Source organism: Bos javanicus, chromosome 23, assembly GCF_032452875.1.
Source record: "Bos javanicus breed banteng chromosome 23, ARS-OSU_banteng_1.0, whole genome shotgun sequence".
Lineage (NCBI taxonomy): Eukaryota > Metazoa > Chordata > Mammalia > Artiodactyla > Bovidae > Bos > Bos javanicus.
This window is the reverse complement of record NC_083890.1, coordinates 15,576,800-15,596,908: the sequence shown is the minus strand read 5'-3', so window position 1 is coordinate 15,596,908 and position 20,109 is coordinate 15,576,800. Positions and strand designations below refer to the sequence as shown.

Genomic DNA, 20,109 nt, shown 5'->3' with positions numbered 1-20,109 from the left:
GAGAGCCCTGGGGCCCCAGGAAAACCATTCCTGACTTTGTCTTCAGCTGGGTGGGAGTCCAAGGTTGTGTGGAATGATAAGAGGTGCTTATCATATTCCTTATCTGAGGCTCTGTTGCAAGTCCAGCAGTGAAGGGTGGGAGCCAGAGATCATCCTTAGGGGCTTTGTATACCCAGGCCAGGCTCAGTGTCCTTCTTGAGTGCGCTCTCCCAGGGAAAGCCCAGGATCGGGCCAGACTCTGGGTCAGCGCTCTCAGGGTTCCTCTGACTTCCCAGTCCTGGGGTTCACTCCCCCCATGCATCTTGAGGTCCCTCGGCCTGCCTGGTTTCCCCTCTGCTACATTGTCCCTTCCTGAACGGACCTAGTAAACTCATCCACCCTGAGGTGCAGACAACTAATAACAGCTCAGCGACTTCCAGCCTTTCTTGACAAGCGGTATCTACTTACCAATGTTGAGAATCCCTTAGCTCCGAGAAGGAAACACTAGCAAAACGTCAAGTGTCTTGGGCTATTAGAGAAGTGCGTTGGGGGCTGAGGAACCTCCAAAATCTCATGTAGTGAGAGCCTTTTCCCACAAGCTCGTGTGGTGGCTCAGAGCTTCACAGGACCGTTCTGGGTCCCAGGGTCCATTTTGAGGTGGGCCAGAGCGAGGCTGTGAAGTGGTTGTCTGGAGACCCTGGGAAGGCCCGGGGCTGAGGTCACAGACATGTGGTCAGTCAGGAAGGAGGTGAACTGCGGGGCTTCTGACTAAGGAGGGGCGGGGAGGCTGTGCGGGTTAGGGTTTGGCCCACTGGGGACCCAGCAGGAGTCCTGCAAATTCTTGCCCCTCTGTCTTGGTGCAGGGGCAGCTTGGCCTGGGGCCCTGTGAGGCCAGGCTGTGTGAAGGGTGGAGGCTGTCAGAGACTCTGTCTGGGAGCAGGGAGGGGCCCGGTCAGCGGCCTGGAGCCCCGGGTCAGTGAGACGGGAGCTGGGAGCCCGTCTGCCTTGGACGGGGTTGTGGGTGTGCGAGGCCTTCCGGGAGTGTGGTTCCCCCTGCGCTGTGAGTAGTCCTCAGCAGAGTTTGCAGCTCCCAGGGGATTGTGTAACTTCCTCTCAGGCCAAGGTGCAGGGGGCTGGGTGAGAAACAGCCCTGGGGAAAATGAGGAAACTGGGGCTGGCGCTGGGGCAGGGGCCTGGCCCTGGGCTCTGGCCCCTGGAGGAGCTGAGCGTTCCTGGGGGCCTCCTTCCAGGGGGCTGCCTTCGCCCAGGTACATGGGCATGTGTGCGTGTGTGTGTTGCTGGGGGTGTCTCTGGGGAGCTGGGTGAGTGGGAGTGAGGTCCCGCAGGCTGCGCTGGCCTGGGGCTATCTTTCGAGCAGGGCTAGAGAAGCAGGTGATGCAGAGGAGGGGCGGCGGGGCGGGGGTGGGGGTGGGGTGCCGGTGGAGTCAGGAGTCCCCAGAGCCGACTGCCAGCCCCACCTCTGAGGAGTCGCTCCTGGCCTCCTCTGCTGTCTCCCAGAAGCATGTGAGGCTCGGGTGAGAAGGGGATAGACGTGATGTGCTTAGTGGGCTGTGGCCAGGCTGCCGGAACTCCTTGCTGACGTCAGAATTGGGAGCAAACACCGCCGGTCAATCTGGGCTCGATTCCTGCCCTTGCTGCTTTTGCAGCTACGTGATGCTGGTGCCTCAGCCTCCTCTTCCGTCAAATGGAGATGAGAGTCACAGGGCCCAGCGTGTGTATTCATTCTGAGGATTAAAAGACGTAATGGACGTCGAGTGCTTGGACCAGCACATGGTACGAGTATACCTCATAGGGTATGTGAGCACGTTTGTGTGCAAACAGCAAAACACCAGATTCGCGCTGATTCTTTCTGATGGCACGGATTGGCATGTGGACTGCGGATAATAATAAGAGATCCTGTTTCCAGGGCTCTCTCCACGACAGCTGTTGTTGTTTAGTAGCTAAGTCATATCCGACTCTTTGAGACCCTATGAACTGCAGCATGCCAGGCTTCCCTGTTCTTCACTATCTTCCGGAATTTGCTCAAACTCATGTCCATTGAGTCGGTGATGCCATCCAACCATCTCATCCTCTGTCATCCCCTTCTCCTCCTGCCTTCAATCTTTCCCAGCATCAGAGTCTTTTCCAGTGAGTCAGCCCTTGGCATCAGGGCCACAGTATTGGAGCTTCAGCTTTATCTTCAGTCCCTCCAATGAATAGTCAGGGTTGATTTCCATTAAGATTGACTGGTTTGATCTCCTTGCAGTCCAAGGGACTCTCAAGAGTCTTCTCCAGCACCACAATTAGAAAGCATCAATTCTTTGGCCCTCAACCTTCCTTATGGTCCAGCTCTCACTACTGTACATGACAACATAGCTTTGACTGTATGGATCTCTGTAGGCAAAAGGTCTCTGCTGTTTTAATACGCTGTCTAGGTTTGCCATTGCTTTTCTTCCAAGGAGCAGGGTGTACTGAGAAGAAGATGGGGGGCTGGCCTTACTGCCTGTCAGCTCCAGCTGGGAGCGCTGTCTTCTCTCTGTACCATCTCCAATCTCACAGTCAACAAATATAAAGAATGACATTGATATAGGAAATGGCTTTTTTATAGTTGGAGGGAGTAGACTTCCTTAGGTGGAGCTCTCTGGGTTTAAAGGCCACTCACCCGGGGCACAGGATGGGGCAGGATGGTTAAGAACGTGGCTCCAGATTCAGGCGGCCCTGGCTTTGACTCCTGCCTGAGCCTGTGACCTTGGCCTCAGCTTCCTCACATGTAAAATTCCTTACAGTCCCTTCCTCCTAAGATGATGGGGAGGATGAAATGAGATACCATAATAAAATGCTTAGCACAGGCCTGGCCAGAGTCAGTGTCCGCCAAATGGATGCCTCTCTTAGGCACCTGTTGCATGGAGGGTTGTGTGCCAGGCTGGGAGCGGGGCTACGTGGATTTCCTTGGAGGGCTATTCTCTAAATTGTGGATCAGGGCCACTGTTTGGACCCTAATCAGGCCATGAAATCAGCTTACTGGGTCTCAATGAAAATGAAATGAAAAGGAAGTAATAAATTAAATGAAAAAGAATGATAGGAAACATCCAAGTATAATGCACAGCGCTGGTGGGTGTTGTTTTGTACAGCTTCAGAGGGTTTCATGTGCGTGTGAATACGCGCTTCAGGCTGTGTGTGTGTGTGTGTGTGTATACTGGGTCAAATGAAATATACTTTTCTGTGAGTCATGGTCAAAATATTTGGAGTCACTGCCTGAGAGATGATCTCCCTCCACGTAGTGACGTTTATGGAGCATCTACTCAGTGTGAGACTGAGTTCCACATGTGGGAGCCAGAATGCAGGGAGGGGGGTTCAGGGCCCAGTTCTTAGCAAAGTGGCTGGGTGACCCGGCCCTGTGGGGTGGTCAGGTAGGGGATCCTGGGTGATGACATGTGCTCGTGGGGACAGTGAGAGGAAGCAGTGCCTGGGGTGAGTGGTTGACTCGGGATCTGGAGATAGAGAGCACTGCTCCCCCCCTCAACCCAGTGGAGGCTCCCTGTCAGTGGAGGGTGCAGAGCCAGACCTCGCCAGAGGTGAGGGTGAGGGTTGTCTGAGGTCGGGCTGGGCACGTTTTTCCTGGCTAGGGTGGGGCAGAGGAGGACTCAGGTTTATGGATGCTCCCGGATCTCAGGACTTGCAGGGTCTGCAGTGACTGGTGGGTCTCAGAGCTCAGACCTCTCCCTCTTCCCCGTGGCCCCCTGGAAGCCTTCTGAGCCTTCATCTCCTCCTTTTTGCTGCCCCTACTGGCTCTGGTGGGCCTGCCTGGCCTGAGACCTGACTCAGCCCTGAGTCCTGGTCCAGGAGCCAGAAGCCTTTCTATGACTTAGATCTCTGCCCAGGGTAAGTCGGGGCCTCCGTTTCTTTGTCTGTCAAGTGGGCATACAAATCCCTGAGCAGCCAGCCGACTGGGTGGTGATGCCCATCTTGTGACCTCATGGGGATAAGCAGCTACAGGAAGTGTGGCGAACTCTGGGTGGGTTGTAACTCTTGTCTCTAAGGCTGGGAAAGCTTGGGCAGGTCATGAGGGTATCAGCTGCCTGGCTGGAGAGCCCCTACCTTCCCATCCCGTGACCTGGGGCAAGGGTGGGGAGAGGCCTGTGACCCATGGTGAACTGGGGATATCCCCGGATCTGAGGGGGAGGTGGCCCGTTAGGGCCCCAGAGGATGAGACCCAGGCTGGGAAACCCAGCCTCTAGAGCCCCCACCTACATAGGGTACCCAAGGAACCCCAGCTTGGAGCCTGTGAGGCCACGTGGAGGGGCGCGCCCTGGGACATGTTGGCAGAAGTCAATTTCCAGGAAGCTATGGGTGGCTTCGAGCCTGCGGAGCCCGGAGCCCTGAGGCTCAGGCATGTGCTCCCATAGGAGGATGTGGTATTTGATGAGAGGTCATGCATATTGAGTACCTACTGTATGCCAGACACTGTGCTAAGCGCTTTTGTATATTTGGAGATTTCATCCTCACAATAACCTAACGCCCACGTCTTTTTATACATCCCATTTTATGGGTGAGGAAACGGAGGCGCAGAATGGTGAAATCTCTCTTGCTAACTAGTGAGTGGCAGGGCTGGGCTGAGGGCTTGAGTTCTGGATTCAGGCTGCCAGGGTTGAAACCCAGGCAGCAGCACTTGCCAGCTGTGCCACCTTCCTCGGACGTGAGCCTGAACCTCTTTGCCCATTCGTTTCTTGCTCGATGAAACGGGCAGAACCCCATTGCCCTCCTCAAAGGGTTGTTGGGAGAATTACGTGAGATCATGGAGGTCAAGTGCTTAGTACTTAGGACACCGTTTCTCCTGTCTGCACCCAGGACCAACTGTGTGGCCCTGGGCGAGTTCTCTGGTCTCTTGGGTCCCAATCTCTTCAGCTGTGTGACATGGAATACTAACCCCTTCTCTACCCTTCTCAACAGGATTGCTGAGGATCAGATGGAACCAAAACCCTGGATGGGTCCTGAGGGAGGCCTCCAGAGAACAGAGATCCTAGACTCTTGAGCGCCCAGAGCTACCAGGAATTTTTCAGGGCTTGGGGCTGCCTGCAGGTCCTGATGTATTTTGTCTGGGCTGGCTTCAAGCTTTTGTTTCCTGCTGGTTTGTGCAGACCTTTGAAGTGCTGACCCCAGATCCAACTCCAGAGTTTCTCAAGATGCATTCTGTGGAAGGGTTTGGTAATCAAGCAGGTTTGGGAGAGTGTGAGTTAAAAAAAAGCGGGGGGGTGGGGGGGGATGGATTTCTTCACTACAGGACTTGTTAGAGCCTTTGATATGCTAATATTCATTATGCAACCCCTATGTGTGGTCATGATATACTTCCGGATATCTCAATGGCCTGCTGTTCCAAGCTCCATTTTCCAGATGGAGAAACTGAGTCCTGGAGGGAAGGCTAGGAAATGGTTTTCCCAGATCGTGGGAAATTTCCCATGTTATCATTTCCATTTCCCAGTTGTCTGTAACTGAGCTGCGTGACTGGATGCCAGGGCTCCTGACTCCATGGCCAGGACACCCGTTTCTTTCCCTCCTTCCTCTGTTCTGCTTTCTTCCTGAAGGTGCCTCACCTTTTTCTGGCCCCTTCCCTCTCTCTCCCAGCAGCAATAGAGGGTATCCTGTTCCTTCTGGGCCTTGCTGGACAATGGGGCTGTACCCAGCACCCAGCCTCCTGGGTGATGCTTCCGGGCTGGCAGATGGCAGTAAGGCGTCATCCCAGCTGAGCAGCTCCTCGCAAGTTAATTCTGTTTTCTGAGCCTCAGTCTCCTAACTGCAGAGTGATGCTCGTCACTTTGCCTCTTACCTGCAGGCGAGAGCTTTGGCTCTGACATCGTGCGAATGTGCTCTGGTCACCTGCAATTCATGTCCAGATGTCCATGAGTCTAGCAATTCTGATCATTTTGGGGAAGAACAGGGAAGAAGTGAGGGGGCCCCTGGTCATGGGATCTGATGTGGTTCTGACTCCCCAGGTCCAATTCGTCCCCCATGTTTGACATCTGCCCGTTAGGATGATGCTGGTCCTCTCTGGTCCCAGTTCCGCTGGTGACCTAGGAAGTAGGCCGGTCTGAGTGGTGCTAGAGACCCGTTTTACAGAGGAGGCATGAGGGGAGGGGAGGGGAGTTGGGAGTGTCCTGTGGGGGGTTGTTGTTAGAATTGGGAAAGACACTCAAGTGTCTCTGTGCTTCGGCTCAGTTCCGCCTTGAGAGGGTGGGTCTCTGGAGTCCGCCTACTCGTTTGACGCCCCTTCCCCTTCAGTCAGGGAGCGTGTGTGCGCGTGCCTGCATCTCTGTCCACTCAGCAGAGGGGGTGTAAACATCCCAGGCTCTCTGCTGGCTGCGGTGGGCGCTGAGGGAAAGGCTGGGGGGTGGACCAGGCTGGCTGGGGAGGTGGGAAGAGGTGGTGCCTCTCTGGCAGCATGTCCTCACCCAGAGGGCTGTTTGCCCGGGTTATTCTTAGCACTGACTCATTAGAGAGACTATTTTTAGCCCTGTTTCTAAGTGTTGCCAACATCTGGTGCAGCCAGTGCTGAAGGGGGTTGGGGTGGCAGGGCGACCCCTTTGGGCATGGCTGGGGACCTGAGCCTCTGGCCAGACAGCGAGGACACTGCTTTCTGCACCTGCCCGTTGCTTGAAGCTAGGCACGCAGTAGGCATCCTATTCATGCTTGAACGTTGCAGGCAGGCCCACGACTCTCAGGGATGGGGGTTGGAAGGTGGGATGAGGGTTACCATCCAGCCGGAGAGCGAGTGAGCTGATGGTGCTCCTCAGGTAGGCATTCCCCTGTCCATCCCTCAGGGGTGCTAGTTGGCCTCTGACCCCTGAAGAAAAGGGCCTCGGTGGAGGAGGGCTAGCCCCCAGCTGGGGCACTTGTTACAGCGACCACTGCGGAGGAACCGCAGACATTGTAGGGAACGGCAATGCCCAGGGGTGAGGTGTGCAGGCTCAGGGGCCAGACTGCATGGGCTCAAGCCCTGGCTTTGCGACTCCCTTAACTGTGTGACCTTGGGCAAGTCATCAACCTCTCTGTGCCTCAGTTTCCTCCTCTATGAGATGGGAGTGGGAGTAGAGTGTTGTAAGGATGAAGTAGAATAATGGACGAAGAGCCTACCTAGTGAGCGCTATGGTGTAGGGAGCTGGTGGCTTTGTCATTGTTGCTAATGTTGCTGTTACTCGCAATAAGCTCTGCCTGTGCCCTGAGCTGGGGAAGGAGGCCTGTCAGCTGAGTGAGGTGAAGCTTGGGATGGGGCTCAGAGGGAGGGGTCGTACCTGGGCATCACGATGGGGTGGTTTCTGCCAGGCTGCCCCGAGGGATTAAGGGCACACAGGTGAGTTGGAATGTAGGCTTTGCCCTTCACAGGTTCTGTGAGTCACTTAACTTCTCTGAATGTCCATTTTTTTTTTTTTTTTAACCTACAAGACAAAGATGATACTATGTAGGCTATAGAGTTATTATGAAAAATAAAGCATTTGATGTTTGTGGGGGCATTTTGCCCAGTGCTGGGCACACAGGAGGATCTGAATCCATGAAACTTTTCTTCCTTTCTGTCCCTTTTCCCATGTGAGGGATGGGGTGCCCTGAGGGTCGTGGAGGAGAGCTTGGCCTGGAGGTTTGGAGTGTGGGGGCTGGGGTCCTAGCTCTTTGTGAGCCTGGGTAATCCACACACATAACTTCCCCCTGGGTTTCTGTAACACAGTGGCTGGAGAAAACTCTGAGTTTTAGACTCTTTCTCAGAATCCCTGGGGGTGCCTTGGGGAAGGACTAGGCGGAGGGGCGCTGGGGAAGGGGAAGCCCCCCGTTGGAGACCAGGTACTCTGGCCCTTCCCACTCCCCACAGAACCGCTTCATTCTCATGTTTAGCTGTCAAAGTTCCAGGTAAATTTTGTCTGAAAAGGGGGTTCTGCTGTTGAAATCAGCCTGGGAGTCTCTGAGAGGGGTGACCTCCTAGGCTCCTTGTTGTGTGACTTGGCACTGACTCTGGAGGTGACCTGGACTGTGGGCCCTGATGTCCAGAGGATGCTGGCACTCCCTGTGAGGCGTGGGGGCAGGGCGGGGGCTGCTAGGCTGTGCCTGGGGGGAGAGGTTTGAGTGCTGCCCGGCCTCGTTATCTGTGGGACGTGGGGCTCTGAAGACAATACTCAGCCTCACCAGCAAACTCTCCCGGGGGGAGCGCGGGCTGAGACTAGGCAGAAGGGCCCTGGCCACAGTGCAGTCATGTTCCTGGTAAACACTCGAGAATTTCTGAAAGGAATGAATGAAGTGGCACCACAGCGTCCCCGGACAGCTGCACCTCTGAGAGGGTGGCGGATCCCCCCTTCCTCTTCTTCTTCTTTTTTAAAAAAATTTTTTATTTATTTATTTTTGGCTGTGCTGGGTCTTCGTTGCTGTACACGGACTTTCTCTAGTTGTGGTGAGCGGGGTGAGCGGGGGCTGTTCTTCGTTGCCGTGTGTAGGCTGCTCACTGTGGTGGCTTCTCTGGTTGCAGAGCATGAGTTTCTAGGCGCAGGGCCTCAGCAGTTCTGGCCCACAGGCTTAATTGCTCTGTGGCATGTGTGGGATCTTCCCGGACCAGGGATCGAACCTGTGTCCCCTGCATTGGCAGGCGGACTCTTATCCACTATGCCACTAGGGAAGTCCATCCCCTTCCTCTTCTTTTCGCCCTTCACTCTGCCTTCCCTGTTCTCTGCTTTGTTCGACCAGCCTTAAGCTCCCCCAGCCCTGCCCATAACCTTGAACAAAGACACTTCCCCAGCCTGAGCCTCAGTTTGTTCATGGGTGAAATGAGGATGGTGGGCTCAGCTTGGGAGGCCCCTTCCGGCATCTCAGCCTCTGTTCGCAGGGCAGGTCACACATGCCCAGAAGGTCCAGTCCCTCTCACCAGTGGCGTGGGGAGAGGTGGTCCTCAGGGTCTGAGGCGAGGGTAGGGCGGCCGCAGTGCTCTGACGGGGCCTTCAGGGTGTGATGGGCCTGGGCGGGGGCTTGGGCAGGGAGGCAGGGACCCGTGGGTGTGAGAGGAAGGGTGGGCATCCAAGTGTGTCCGCTGGGCTGAGGCCGGCACCGTGACTTTTGTGTGTGACCCTCTGCTGGCGTGGGCGGCAGCCCGTAGGGACACATTTGTGTCGTTATGACTGGATGTGAGAGGGTGTGTGGGTCTGGCCGGCCTCAGGCTAGGGCGGTTATCTCCTGTTGCTGGGAGCTTCCTGAGTTCTGAGGAGAATGGAAAGTGACTTCATGCAAGGGCGCCCCTCCCCAGATCCCCACTTTAGGCACAGCCTGAGGTAGAGGGTGGTCTGGCTTTCCTCCCCTCTTCCCCACGCACCAGAGGCCCGTGTCCCCCTCCTCCCTCACCTCAGACCCTGTGTCTCACTCAGGGTTTTGGGGGGGCTGCCTTGACCTGCATTCTGACTCTTCTCTCCATGGCATCTCGTGTGTGGGGGGGAGGTGAGTGGTCCGTGCCTGCAGCTCTAGGAGTCGGTGCACCCCCAGGCCTAGTACAGCTAATCCTCTGAGCCAGAGGAAGTGTCCTCCGGAGGCCCAGCCTGGGACGCTGTGGTCAGCACCCTGCACCGGCCGAGTGGTTTTCTAGCCAGAGGAGACCCGCGGGGAGGGGTGAGGAGAGGCTCCACCTGCCCACCGGCTCCCGGCTCCGGCAGCCTTGGCTGCAGCCACTGCTGGTGACTCATTCCCCTGGGGAACTAGCCGGCTCCTCTCCTGAGGCTCTGGGCCCTGGGGTCAGCCAGCCAGGAAGGAGCAGGGAGGCCCTCCTTCCATATGATGGGGACGGGTCCCAGCTGACCGCTCTCGTGTCCTCCGGCCCCCGCAGACTTCACCTTCCTAGTAGCCGCAGCCCCAGATCACCATAATGGGTCCCGGACGCCTCACAAGTAGGCAGCCCCGCCTGGCAGCTGGACTCAGTCCCTCTTCCCCAGCTCCCGCCACCAGGCATGTCCCCATTCCAGTGCCTGGGCTCGGTGGGGGCATGGGTGGTGCCTGTCCCCACCCCGGGGGAGGGAGGTGACTGGGCAGCCTGGGAGGGGGTGGGGAGGCCCTCTCCAGGGAAATGAATTCTTGGCTGGACCCCAGATGCTGGCCTGCCCAGCTCTGCTCCGGGGTAACACTGGGTGCACACACAGCCCCATTGTACGCCTGGGCCCTGGGCCCGCCGTGGGCCTGGCACCAGCTCCGTCCACAGCAGTGGCTCCGTCAGCTCCTCAGCAGCCCCTGCCAGGGCCCAAGCCACTGGGCCCCCAGTGAGGAGGAGGAGGGAGGGCCGGTGGTGAGGCTGTGAGTGGGGGTGCCCTGAGCCCGGGAGCGGGGACCATGCAGATGCTTGAGGAGCCAAGTGCATGCGTTGGTTTCTCATCAACTGTGGATACAGGGTGGGGAGCACTGTCTCCCTTTCACATGAGGAAATTGAGGTGTCGAGACCCCGAGAGGCTGCAGTAACTCGCCCAAGGGCACAGAACTAGCAAGTGATGGAGCTGGGGTTCAAGCTCAGGCAGCCTTGGTCCATAGCCTCTCAGTACCACTTACTGTGCTGCACACCCAGCCTCAGGTCAGGGCTCAGGGAAAGGCCCAGCTCCTTCTTCTCCCCAGCCCAACTTAGAGGAGCCAGGTAGGCTACTTTCTAGAAAGTACTTTTTCTAGAAAGTACAAGTCCCCACGGTGGAAGGGGATCCCAGAACAGTAGGGTCTGGAGTCCCCATGTGCTTGTGAGAAGCGTGGAGTTTAGATTTCAAGGATGGTATTGGTGGCTGGGCAGGCAGAACAAGTCCCCAGGATCAGAAGGCGGCTCCTTGCCTCAGTTCCCCTGCTGTGGTGGCACTGAATGTCCCCCATGCTTCTCGGGAGGACACAGGAATGTGGAGGAGAGGTGTGGCCAGGGCTGAACTTGGAGCCTCACCCCCTTTTCCTGTGCTCCATAGGCTGGCCCGGAGGCTCCGCATCCCCAGCCTAGAGCAGGGCCTCCTGTTGCTTCTATTCTGAGAATCCGTCCTGAGCTGCCCCATCTCCTCAGGTTTCCCAGCCTGAAGGGGCCTCTGAGGCCGGAGAGCCTGCCAAGAGGGCAGTCCAGCTCTCAGCTTTGAGGGGTCCCATCTCTGCCTAGTGTCCGGGCCCTCAGGCCAGACTGGAGGGTGCCTGGAACCAACGCCTATGGGGCTCAACTTATCTGCTCATGAGCCCTGAGCCCCCATGGGATCAGGCAGAGCTAAAGCTTCTCCCTTATCCCGGCCCAACCTCCTTGTTCCCATCCATCCCGGCCAAGGGGCCTGGCTCCCCTTTGGTGCCACCTCAACCCTCTCACCAAATGGACAGGGCAGTCTGCAGGGACCGCAAGGTTGCACAATGCCAAGGCTGGGCCGCCGGGACAGGTGGGTAAGAGGGAGGCTGGAAGGGAACACCGAGGCTGGCTCCCCTCTCACCCCACCCGGGAGCCCTGTCATGCCCAGCCTGCTCAGGCTCAGCTTTCTCTGATTACACTGTCCCCCTACAAAGCCAGAACACAATCCCAGGCCAGAACTACAATCCCAGGCCACAAGAAGGCACGTCAAGCCCAGAAGGGCCAGGTTTGAGTGCCTTCTCCCTGGGAGATGCCGAGAAAGAGAAAACCTGGGGACAGCCCTTGGTTCTACTACAGCTGAGAAAACTCAACAGAGTAACTCCTCTGTGCCTCAGTTTCTCATTTATAAAATGGGTACACTAATATTTCCTACTTCCCAGTGTTGTTGAGAACGGCAAATGAATTAAGACACAGTAAAGCCCTTAGGAAGATTTCCTGACAAACGGGAAGTGCTCAGTTCAGGTTTATTGGTAGTAGGCATAGTAAGGGCTTCCCTGGTGGCTCAGATGGTAAAGAATCCTCCTGCAATGTGGGAAACCTGTGTTTGATCCCTGGGTTGGGAAGATTCCTTGGAGGAGGGCATGGCAACCCACTCCAGTATTCTTGCCTGAAGAATCCCATGGACAGAGGAGCCTGGCGGGCTGCATTCCATAGGATTGCAAAGAATCGGACACAGTCATAGTAAGGTAGTCATTCTAAATAGAAGTACAATACAATATATGTTATCAAGTAATGTTGTTTTTTCAAAATAGATTGCGAGTACCAGTGAGGACAGGGACTATCTTACTTATATCTGGATCTTGGTGTCAGGCACAGAGCCTGGCATGGAGCCAATTAAGTAATTGTTTCCAAATGGTGATCAGAGGAGGGTGGAGTCAGGGTAGGCTGCCTGGAAGAGGTGGCTCTGGAGCAGGCCTTCCAGAGACACACAGGCATTATTAGACAATCTGTGGAAGGAGGATGGGGCAGGAGGAACATCTGGAGGTCTGGATTGTGTCAGGGAGAAAGTGATGGGACCCCCTACACTGAGCCCAGTTTAGGACAGGGGGATCCTGAGTTCCTTGAATATCCGCCTGGGGAGTTTGGACTTTATCTGGTGGACAGTGGGGCTGATGGAACAGGGAGAGGACCTTTCTTTGTTGCTCAGTCTGTTTTGTTTCTGCTCCCTTGTTCTCTTAGGGCTGATTCGTTTCTCCACTTCTCCAAAGACAGTAAACCCTCTCTTTGCTCTTCGGTTCCTTTTCTCTGATCCCTGCTCACTCCCAGCCCATGTATCCATACTCTGTTCTTGGTCTTCTGCTTAGCTGCCCTGGCCTGTTCTCCCTGCCTACTCTTGTTCAGCATCCGCTTCCTCTCCCTGGCCCAGACCCACGTTCCCTGGGATTGGGGTCAGCTGGACTTGAACTTGAGGAGAGTGGGATACGAGCGTGGTGCGATCACACAGTGGGAATGCGGGCGCTGGTGCCCAAGCCAGGAGGACACCCTCTCTCCTGACCTAGCCCACTACCCTCTTCAGGGAATGACCCCCTGGTAATGTGGCTAAGGCCCATTAGGAGGATTGCATTTGTCAACCTGATAAATGGAAACAGATTTCTCTAACAGAAAAATTAGAGAGTGATAGGCCTTCATTTTCTTGCTATTAAATTTAGCCTAAAAGGGTATTGAACCAGGTGGGGACCAGACTGAAGAAAACTACTCTCTTCTGTCTCCTTGTAAACATTCAGCCATCTATCTGTCCATGATCTCCATCCATCACTTCATGCACTCTATCCATCCATGCATCCATCTGTCCATCATATCTATCCACCCATTATATCCATCCATCTGTCCCTTAATCCTTTATGTCCATCTGGGCATCCATTACATCTGTACATCTAACTATACATCTACCAAATATTTCCTGAGCACCAAATTAGTTGCTTTACATTTAATCCTTACAGAAACTCTTCAAGATAGACATTATCTTCCTTTTGCACATGAGGACACCAGGCTCCTGTGAAGTGAAGTTGCTGGAGGTCACGCAGCCAATAAGCAACAGATCTGGACTTCAGCTCTCTCTGCTTCAAAACTCATGCTCATAGTGTGGGGTCAAATGGCCTCCCTGGATGTCCCCAGTGCTTCTTTCTGAATGCAAAATATGACAGCCTTGCTTCTGAAGGCATGGACAGGCATGCTCAGGTTCTGGAATGCCGGAGTTCCGGAGTTCTATCCGAGGAGCAGCCCCGGGGGCCAGAAGTCACGCTGGACTTACGGTCCTATTGGCATTTGGTACCGGTAACAATGTCACCAGCCCCACACCTGCAGTGGAGGCTTCCTGATCATGTAACTTGCAACCCAGCACGTCCTTGTTTCTTCTCTTCATCAGGCCAACTCTGCTTCTGAGGGCACTCTTGTGTGCCACAGGTAGGAAAGTTCTAGGTACATGCTTGGCCACTGCATCCGACCCCACCAGTCTCTCTGCAGCAACTGAGCTCTTGCACGCCTGCCTCTGCTTCTCCCTAGGACACCCAGCCCACATTTTACTCTGGCACTTTTAATAATAGCTTTCTAAGCTGAAGAGTTAGTTGCACAATTTCAGGTCAAAACTCCCTCCTCGGGCCCCTTTGGTTGAGACAGGGCTGTGAGTGCAGACAGTTTACTTGGGTGATGACCCCAGGAAGTCCCCTTAGTGAATTAGGTGGAGTGAGGCGGGGAAGGGAAGGGAGCCACTGAGATGTGTGTTCAGAGCAGGTGACCACTGTGGACTCTGGAGAAACTGCTTTAGGTTCCCAGCCTCGGGACCCCTCAGCTGGTAAAGAATCCACCTGCAATGCGGGAGACCTGAGTTCGATCCCTGTGTTGGGAAGATCCCCTGGAGAAGGGGAAGGCTCCCCACTCTGGCCTGGAGAATTTCATGGACTGTATAGTCCATAGGGTCGCAGAGTCGGACACAACCAAGCGACTTTCACTTCATTCGGGACAAGGGGCTGGTATTGGCGGTTTGTTACCAGTTCCCCTCTGTCTTTGGCTGGGGCAAGGCGGGTGCTACCTCTGTTGGCTCTGGTGCAGCTGTGTGCAGGTGCTGGCTGATGGAGGTGCTCAGGTGGGCAGGTCGGGACTGGGAGTGGCCAGGGGCTGTGGCCAGGGCCCTGACAGCCTCTGCCGCTCTCACTGGACACAGGCATGGTGGCCGACCAGTCCCTAGGAGTGTGCCTCCTGCCAAGCCCTCTTGTCACCGCTCACGTCTCTCCAGGCCCACGAAGCTGCCACCACCCTCTCCTGCTGCCCCTGGGGAGACCCTTCCCACTGGGACCAGTCATGGGCACCACATTCGATGCATTCAGCAGATGCTTAAGGAGCACCTGCTCCGTGCCAGGTGTCACTGTAAGAGGAGAAGCTGCCAGGGCCCCTCTAGACGCTCCAAGCAGAGGGAAGGGATTGGGCGGCGTGCAGGGGGTCCTCACCAGAGGCCACACAAGGCGGCCCCTTCTGGCCCTTTCTCTCTTTCTCTGAGCTTGACATCCGCTCCTAGAGGGTGTGGGTGACACACTGGGCGGCCACAGAGCCTGAGCCACTCTGAGTCCCCTTCCGGCAGAGCTCTGCGGAGGCTGTGATTGTAGCGGTTTTTCTGACTTCCTTTTCCTTTCTCTCGCGCCCCTGCCTCTTCCCCCTCCTGAGGCCGCCAGACCCACGGCTGCCACGTGGCTGCCTTTTCGTCAGTGGGGAACTGAGCCTTCCAGTGCCCTCTCGCTGAGTCTCTATGGGGAACAGGATGCAATTCACAGTGCAATAAGGGTGGGGGGTCAGTTTATTCGTGGGTGCCCTTCTTTGTCCCTGGGGAAAGCCCTGCCTGGTACTGCTTCCTGGAGAGGGGACTTCTCCTTCTAGACTCCTGCCCCCATCCCTCAGACTCACACTAGACTCACTCCCATCTTGGGGGGCCCAGGGAAGGAGCGGAGTTAAGGAGGGAAGGGCATGTAGGTAAAGCCACCTGGTAGAGGGGCAGGGAGGGCAGGTGCCGGGCTGGCGGGCACACACACAGCACACACTCCAGACTCTGTATGGGCCGCCGGCAGGCCTGCCAAGTCCCACTCCCTTTTGACTCATCTCTCCGGCTGCCACCCACAGACTTTCCCCTTGATGTTTTCACTTCCAAACCAGGTTTGGTCAGCGTGTGTGGCGAGTTGGGTGGGGGAGGGTGGGAGGAGCATGTTGGCCTGGGCTGGCCAGCCCCATGCCCTCTGACATTCTCCCCCTACTTACCGGTGGCATCTATTTCCCACCTCGAGGAGGGCAGGGCCGGCTTTGGCAGAGTGAACTGGGCCTTGAAGTTGTACCTGGCCCACTTGGATAGAAAGGTGGCTGTGCTTATTCAGGGCAGGCGTGTGTCGGTGTGAGGGCTGGGAGGACGTGGGAGAGGTTAGCACGGGGGACTTAGGACATGGCTTTCGGTTTGTCTCAGGTGGGAGCTTAAGCATCTTTGATCAAGTGTCACCCCCGTGGGGGAAACGGGGCAGGGGGTCGGGGGCACAGGTGGGGGGAGGGGTGGATGGGGAGTGCAGAATGAGCAAAGCTCCGCCCCGACCCGATGAGCTCAAAAGCCAGGGCGCTGGGTTCCTCCCTCTGCCTGGCAAAGGGCAAGTGTTCCTTGTGGCAATTCAGGACAGAAAATGGGGTGGGGGGCCTGCTGTGCGCACTGAGCGTGAGATCTCTGCAAAGTGCATCTCATACCTGGGTACTGGTGGCAGGCGAGGGTTAGACGGGTGAAGGCGGCTGCGTCCCTCCGCTCCCTTGGCTGGGAGGGGGTAACGCTGTGGTACAAGGTCATTTCAAGTGTTGGGGAGAGAGTTCTCCTCTGGCTTCCAGATGGATAGGTTAGAGGTGCCAGCCAGGCACCTGGGCTGGGCAGCAGAGAAGCCACGCCATGCTCTGGGTCTGGGGCAGCTGCCGTTCAGGAAGCCCTAGGCCGAGTGCGGGCTGGCTGGGCAAGGACCCGGGCAGGGGACCCCTGGATTTTGTGGCCCAGCTGAATGTTCCCAGTTCCCAGAAGCGCAGCTCACACTGGGGCGGGGCCGGGGAGAAGGCCCAGCCACCGGGTTGGGGGCGGTAGCTAGGGGAGAACAGCCTGTGGTCATCCGGCGGCCCCTGCCTGCTCCAGCCGCCCTGTCCTGCCCCCACCAGGCATGAGTCAGACCGAAAGCAGAAGCTGCCAGACACTGCACAGGGTGAAGCGAGGCAGAACCAGCAGTGCTATTTTGGAACCTGGTTAATTCCCCCTCCTGTCCCCCAGCGCTCATCACTCAGGGCACCCCACCCCGCCCCCCTGCCCCGTTCCTGGGTTCCTGGTCGCCAGCTCTTTGCCTTCCCTGTAGAGACTGAGGGGGCAGGACCCCATGTCCCCTGGCATGTGTGGAGGTGGGGTTGCTTAAAGCCCCTCCATTTGAGGGACCCCTCCTTCTCCCTGGCTGAGAGGTGCTGTCTTCTCTGAAACTGGCCTTCTGGGGTGTCAGGGGGTGCCCCCTCCCGGTGGGAGCTGGTGCTGCCGGTCTGGCACTGCACCCTCCCTCTGCCCCTCCTCTGCCACTCAGGCCAGCTGTCGGCCGCCTCTCACCGGGGCTGTGAGCTGACCAGGCTTCAGGTGGGAGCCTCTCCCGGCAATGACTCTTAGAGGTTTGGGAGGGATTTCCGGACGCAGAGGGGGGATATTTGGGGGCCAAGGGCCTTTCCAGAACCCATGACATCGTGCACCTTGCAGCAGCCCCAAGTCACCCCCTAGTCAATGGTTCTCTCTTGGGCATCCCAGGCCTGCTTGAGGGCCCACATTTTAGGATTTTTTGGAGCCCTATGAGCCTGGGGGCCCCTGGCCATCCAGTCTGCGGAGGTGAAAGAGGTCAGTGGGTGTGTGTTTCTGAGCTGAATTTGAGGGTGTTTGGGTGAGAGTGTTGCTACCCATCCGTGGGTCCGGGGGCGGAGGTCCCTGCCGCTCCTGAAGCTGTGTGGCTGGGGGAGAGGGTGGGCTTTGCTGTTACTCCTGTATGCGAGGGAGACGGCCAGTGTTGCCGCCTCCTGGGGAAACCCTGAGGTCAGTGCTCCATCCTGCTATCTACCATCCAGCAACCTGGGGTGGGGTCCCATCAGTGGGCATGTTGCGAGGGAACCAGTTAGAATGTGGGGTCCCTTTGAAGCTCAAGGGAGCTAATCTTGGGTCTCTCGGTGCTCGGCTGGGTTTGGACTCGGGCAGGTGAAAAGGAGGGGCCAAGCAGTGGGGGTGTGTAGAGTGGTCATCCAGGCCGGCTATAGGGGCCCCAGCAGCCCGCACACCTCACACACCGCTCACAGGCACAGACTGTCCTCAGAGTTGTCCGCTCCCTGCTGGGGCTGTTCTCTGGGCAGCCAAGTCCTGGGGCAGGGTGTGTGTGTGTGTGTGCACATGCACGCGTGTGCAATGGTTTGTGTAGGAGATGTTGTGTATGTGTGTGAGTAGGCCTGTCTGGGTTGCATTCCCCCCACAGGGAACCTTACCAGCTTCCCTTTGGTTCCTGCAGGCTGTTCCCCTCCTGCCCGGCCAGAGGCCCGGCACTGGGTAATCAGGAGTCCAGCCGGCCTGGAGCCCTCATTCCCAGCTCCACCTTGGCCCCGGGGCCTGAGAGTTTGGGCAGTTTGCTTAGGTTCGCCATGGGGCTCCGAAGGCCTGTGCCTGTCCCTTTAAGCATCTCTTTCCACCTTGCGGCTCCCTCTCCCACCTGTCACACTTGAAACCAGCAAGTGATCAAGCCCCAGCAAGCTGCAAGTGAAGTAACCTTAATGTGCCCACCAATCTCCTAGGATGCCGTGTTAAAGTGCTAACGTAGAGTGTCTGACTCCATAGGTCTGGGCTGGGGCCTGAAAATCTGCATTTCTAACCAGCTCTCGGGGATGTGATGCCTGTGGGTCATGCTTTCAGTGGTGAAGTCAGCCAGATGGACACTGCTCACCCTGCCAGGGAACTGACCTTCATGGGCCACCCCCTAGGTGCCAGGCACCTCACACATTCCAGCTCCTTTGATTCCCCTCACCTCCTCTGAAGGAGGTGGCATGACTGCCATCCTATTTTACAGATGGGGAAACTGAGGCTCCGAGAGGTTAAGTACCTGTTCTGGGTCACACAGCAGAAGAGTGTCACAAAGCCAGATGAGCTCTTGGTCTGTCGGGTCCACAGCATATGAGCATTTTACTGAACTCAGCCATCTCCCAGGGAGCGGACTCAGAAGGCAGAGATGCATCTGAGGGGATGCCAGAGGGGTTGGACCGCAGGGAGCAGCGTCCAGCCCCACCTGCCTAGCCCAGAGCCGTATGACTCCCTCCCTGCCTCCTCAGGCCCTTTCCAGACTGAATCCCAGCCTGGGCACCCAGCATGCGGCCAGGATCCGGGCACTCATGAGCCTCTGCAGGCGGAGGTTGGGTGTGCAGACCAGGGGCCCCAGCTCCACTGCCTACTGTCATGCAACCTTGGGCAAGCTGTCAGCCTCTTTGCCTCAGTTGCTCCCCCTGTGAAATGGGGAGTATATTACTGCATCCTCAGTGGTGTATAGTTTGAGGATGACATCAGTACCATGTATCAGCTTAAAACTGCACAAAGGAATCAGGGCAAATAGTAATGAATGCCTGGTGGTTTGTTCCCAGACGTCACGGGCCACCTTCTGTGAATTTAACGCAGTTGTCAGGGCTCACAGGTGTCTTTCTTCCTTCCTTTGCCCCTCCTCTCTTCCAAAGTCTTCTTGTATTAGGCAAAGCCTGGATACTTCAGTTTTAAAGAGGTTGTCTTTGATGTCCTCAGAGGCAGATTAAATTCTGAAAGAGAAGTCAAATAGTCGGAGTTCATTGCAGTGGATGGTGGGCAGGGAGGCTGGAGACCGGAGAGGTGGCTGCAGCTGCGAGGAAGCAGAGGAAGCCCCCAAGGGCAGGGGCAGGATCTGGGCGCCCCTGGGGCGGAGAAGCCTGGGTTTGGAGCAAGGCCCCGGGTCTGGAGCCAGAGGCCGCTCTGCAGGCCGGCTGTGTGCTCCTCGTGGCGGCGGGCTGTGTCCTCTCACACTGGGGTCAGCGGGCCTGCCCTGCCCAAGAGGCCGGCACTGGAGCTGGGGAGCGGTTGCTGTCTCCTAAGGAGACAGACAAGTGAAGACTGGGTCCCCCGAGGCTGCTGCAGCTCTAAAGAGAGAGTTCCCGAGACAGCGCCCCAGACGGCTCTCCGTGTCCCCTGCCTGCAGGGCGGCTTGTCGGGCATCCAGCCCTGGACCATCCGTGTGGCCTGAGCCCTGCACCTACCCGGACAGAGCGGGAAGGGAGCCCGCCACCAGACCCCCTGCCCCCTCACATGAGTAACCAGGGGTCCAACTGGGAGAGGTACCCCAAGGGGGCTCACACAGCTGAGCGGTGGGACAGCTAAACACAGCTTTTCAATCCTACTCGGCCCTTTGGGAATAGACTCATTCCAGAGGCTCCAAACTCTTGGGCCCCAAATCCCACTGGATGGCACGCAGTGACCAACCAGGTGGAGTCTTGGGCCTCAGCTTCCCTGGTGGGGGCATTGATGACCTTACAGGCTGACCTACCACCCACAGAACTTAGCACAGGGAGGGGATTGGGTGGGCTCGGGGGGGCGGGGCTTGAAGCCCTTGGAGACCCAGCCTTGACACCCCTGCTCTTCAGGCCCTGTTCCTGTCTGGGGCGCCACCTGTGGACTGTCCTTCCCTCCCAGCCCCTCCCTCTGCACGCCACTGCTGTCCAGTGTCAGGACTCCAGGCCACGCAATCGCG

General features: G+C 57.0%; 1 protein-coding gene across 2 annotated transcripts in view; it reads left to right on the top strand.

Annotated features, from left to right (window-relative positions):
- TFEB (transcription factor EB) overlaps positions 1-20,109 on the top strand; it is a 48,251-nt gene that overhangs the window by 11,182 nt on the left and 16,960 nt on the right. The window contains exon 2 of one of the 2 annotated variants that reach the window (XM_061398143.1): positions 4,930-5,208. The exons of the other annotated variant lie outside the window; for it this stretch is intronic. The gene's annotated coding sequence lies outside the window, so the exon portion shown is untranslated. The remainder of the gene's footprint in view (positions 1-4,929; positions 5,209-20,109) is intronic. 2 annotated transcript variants of the gene reach the window in all.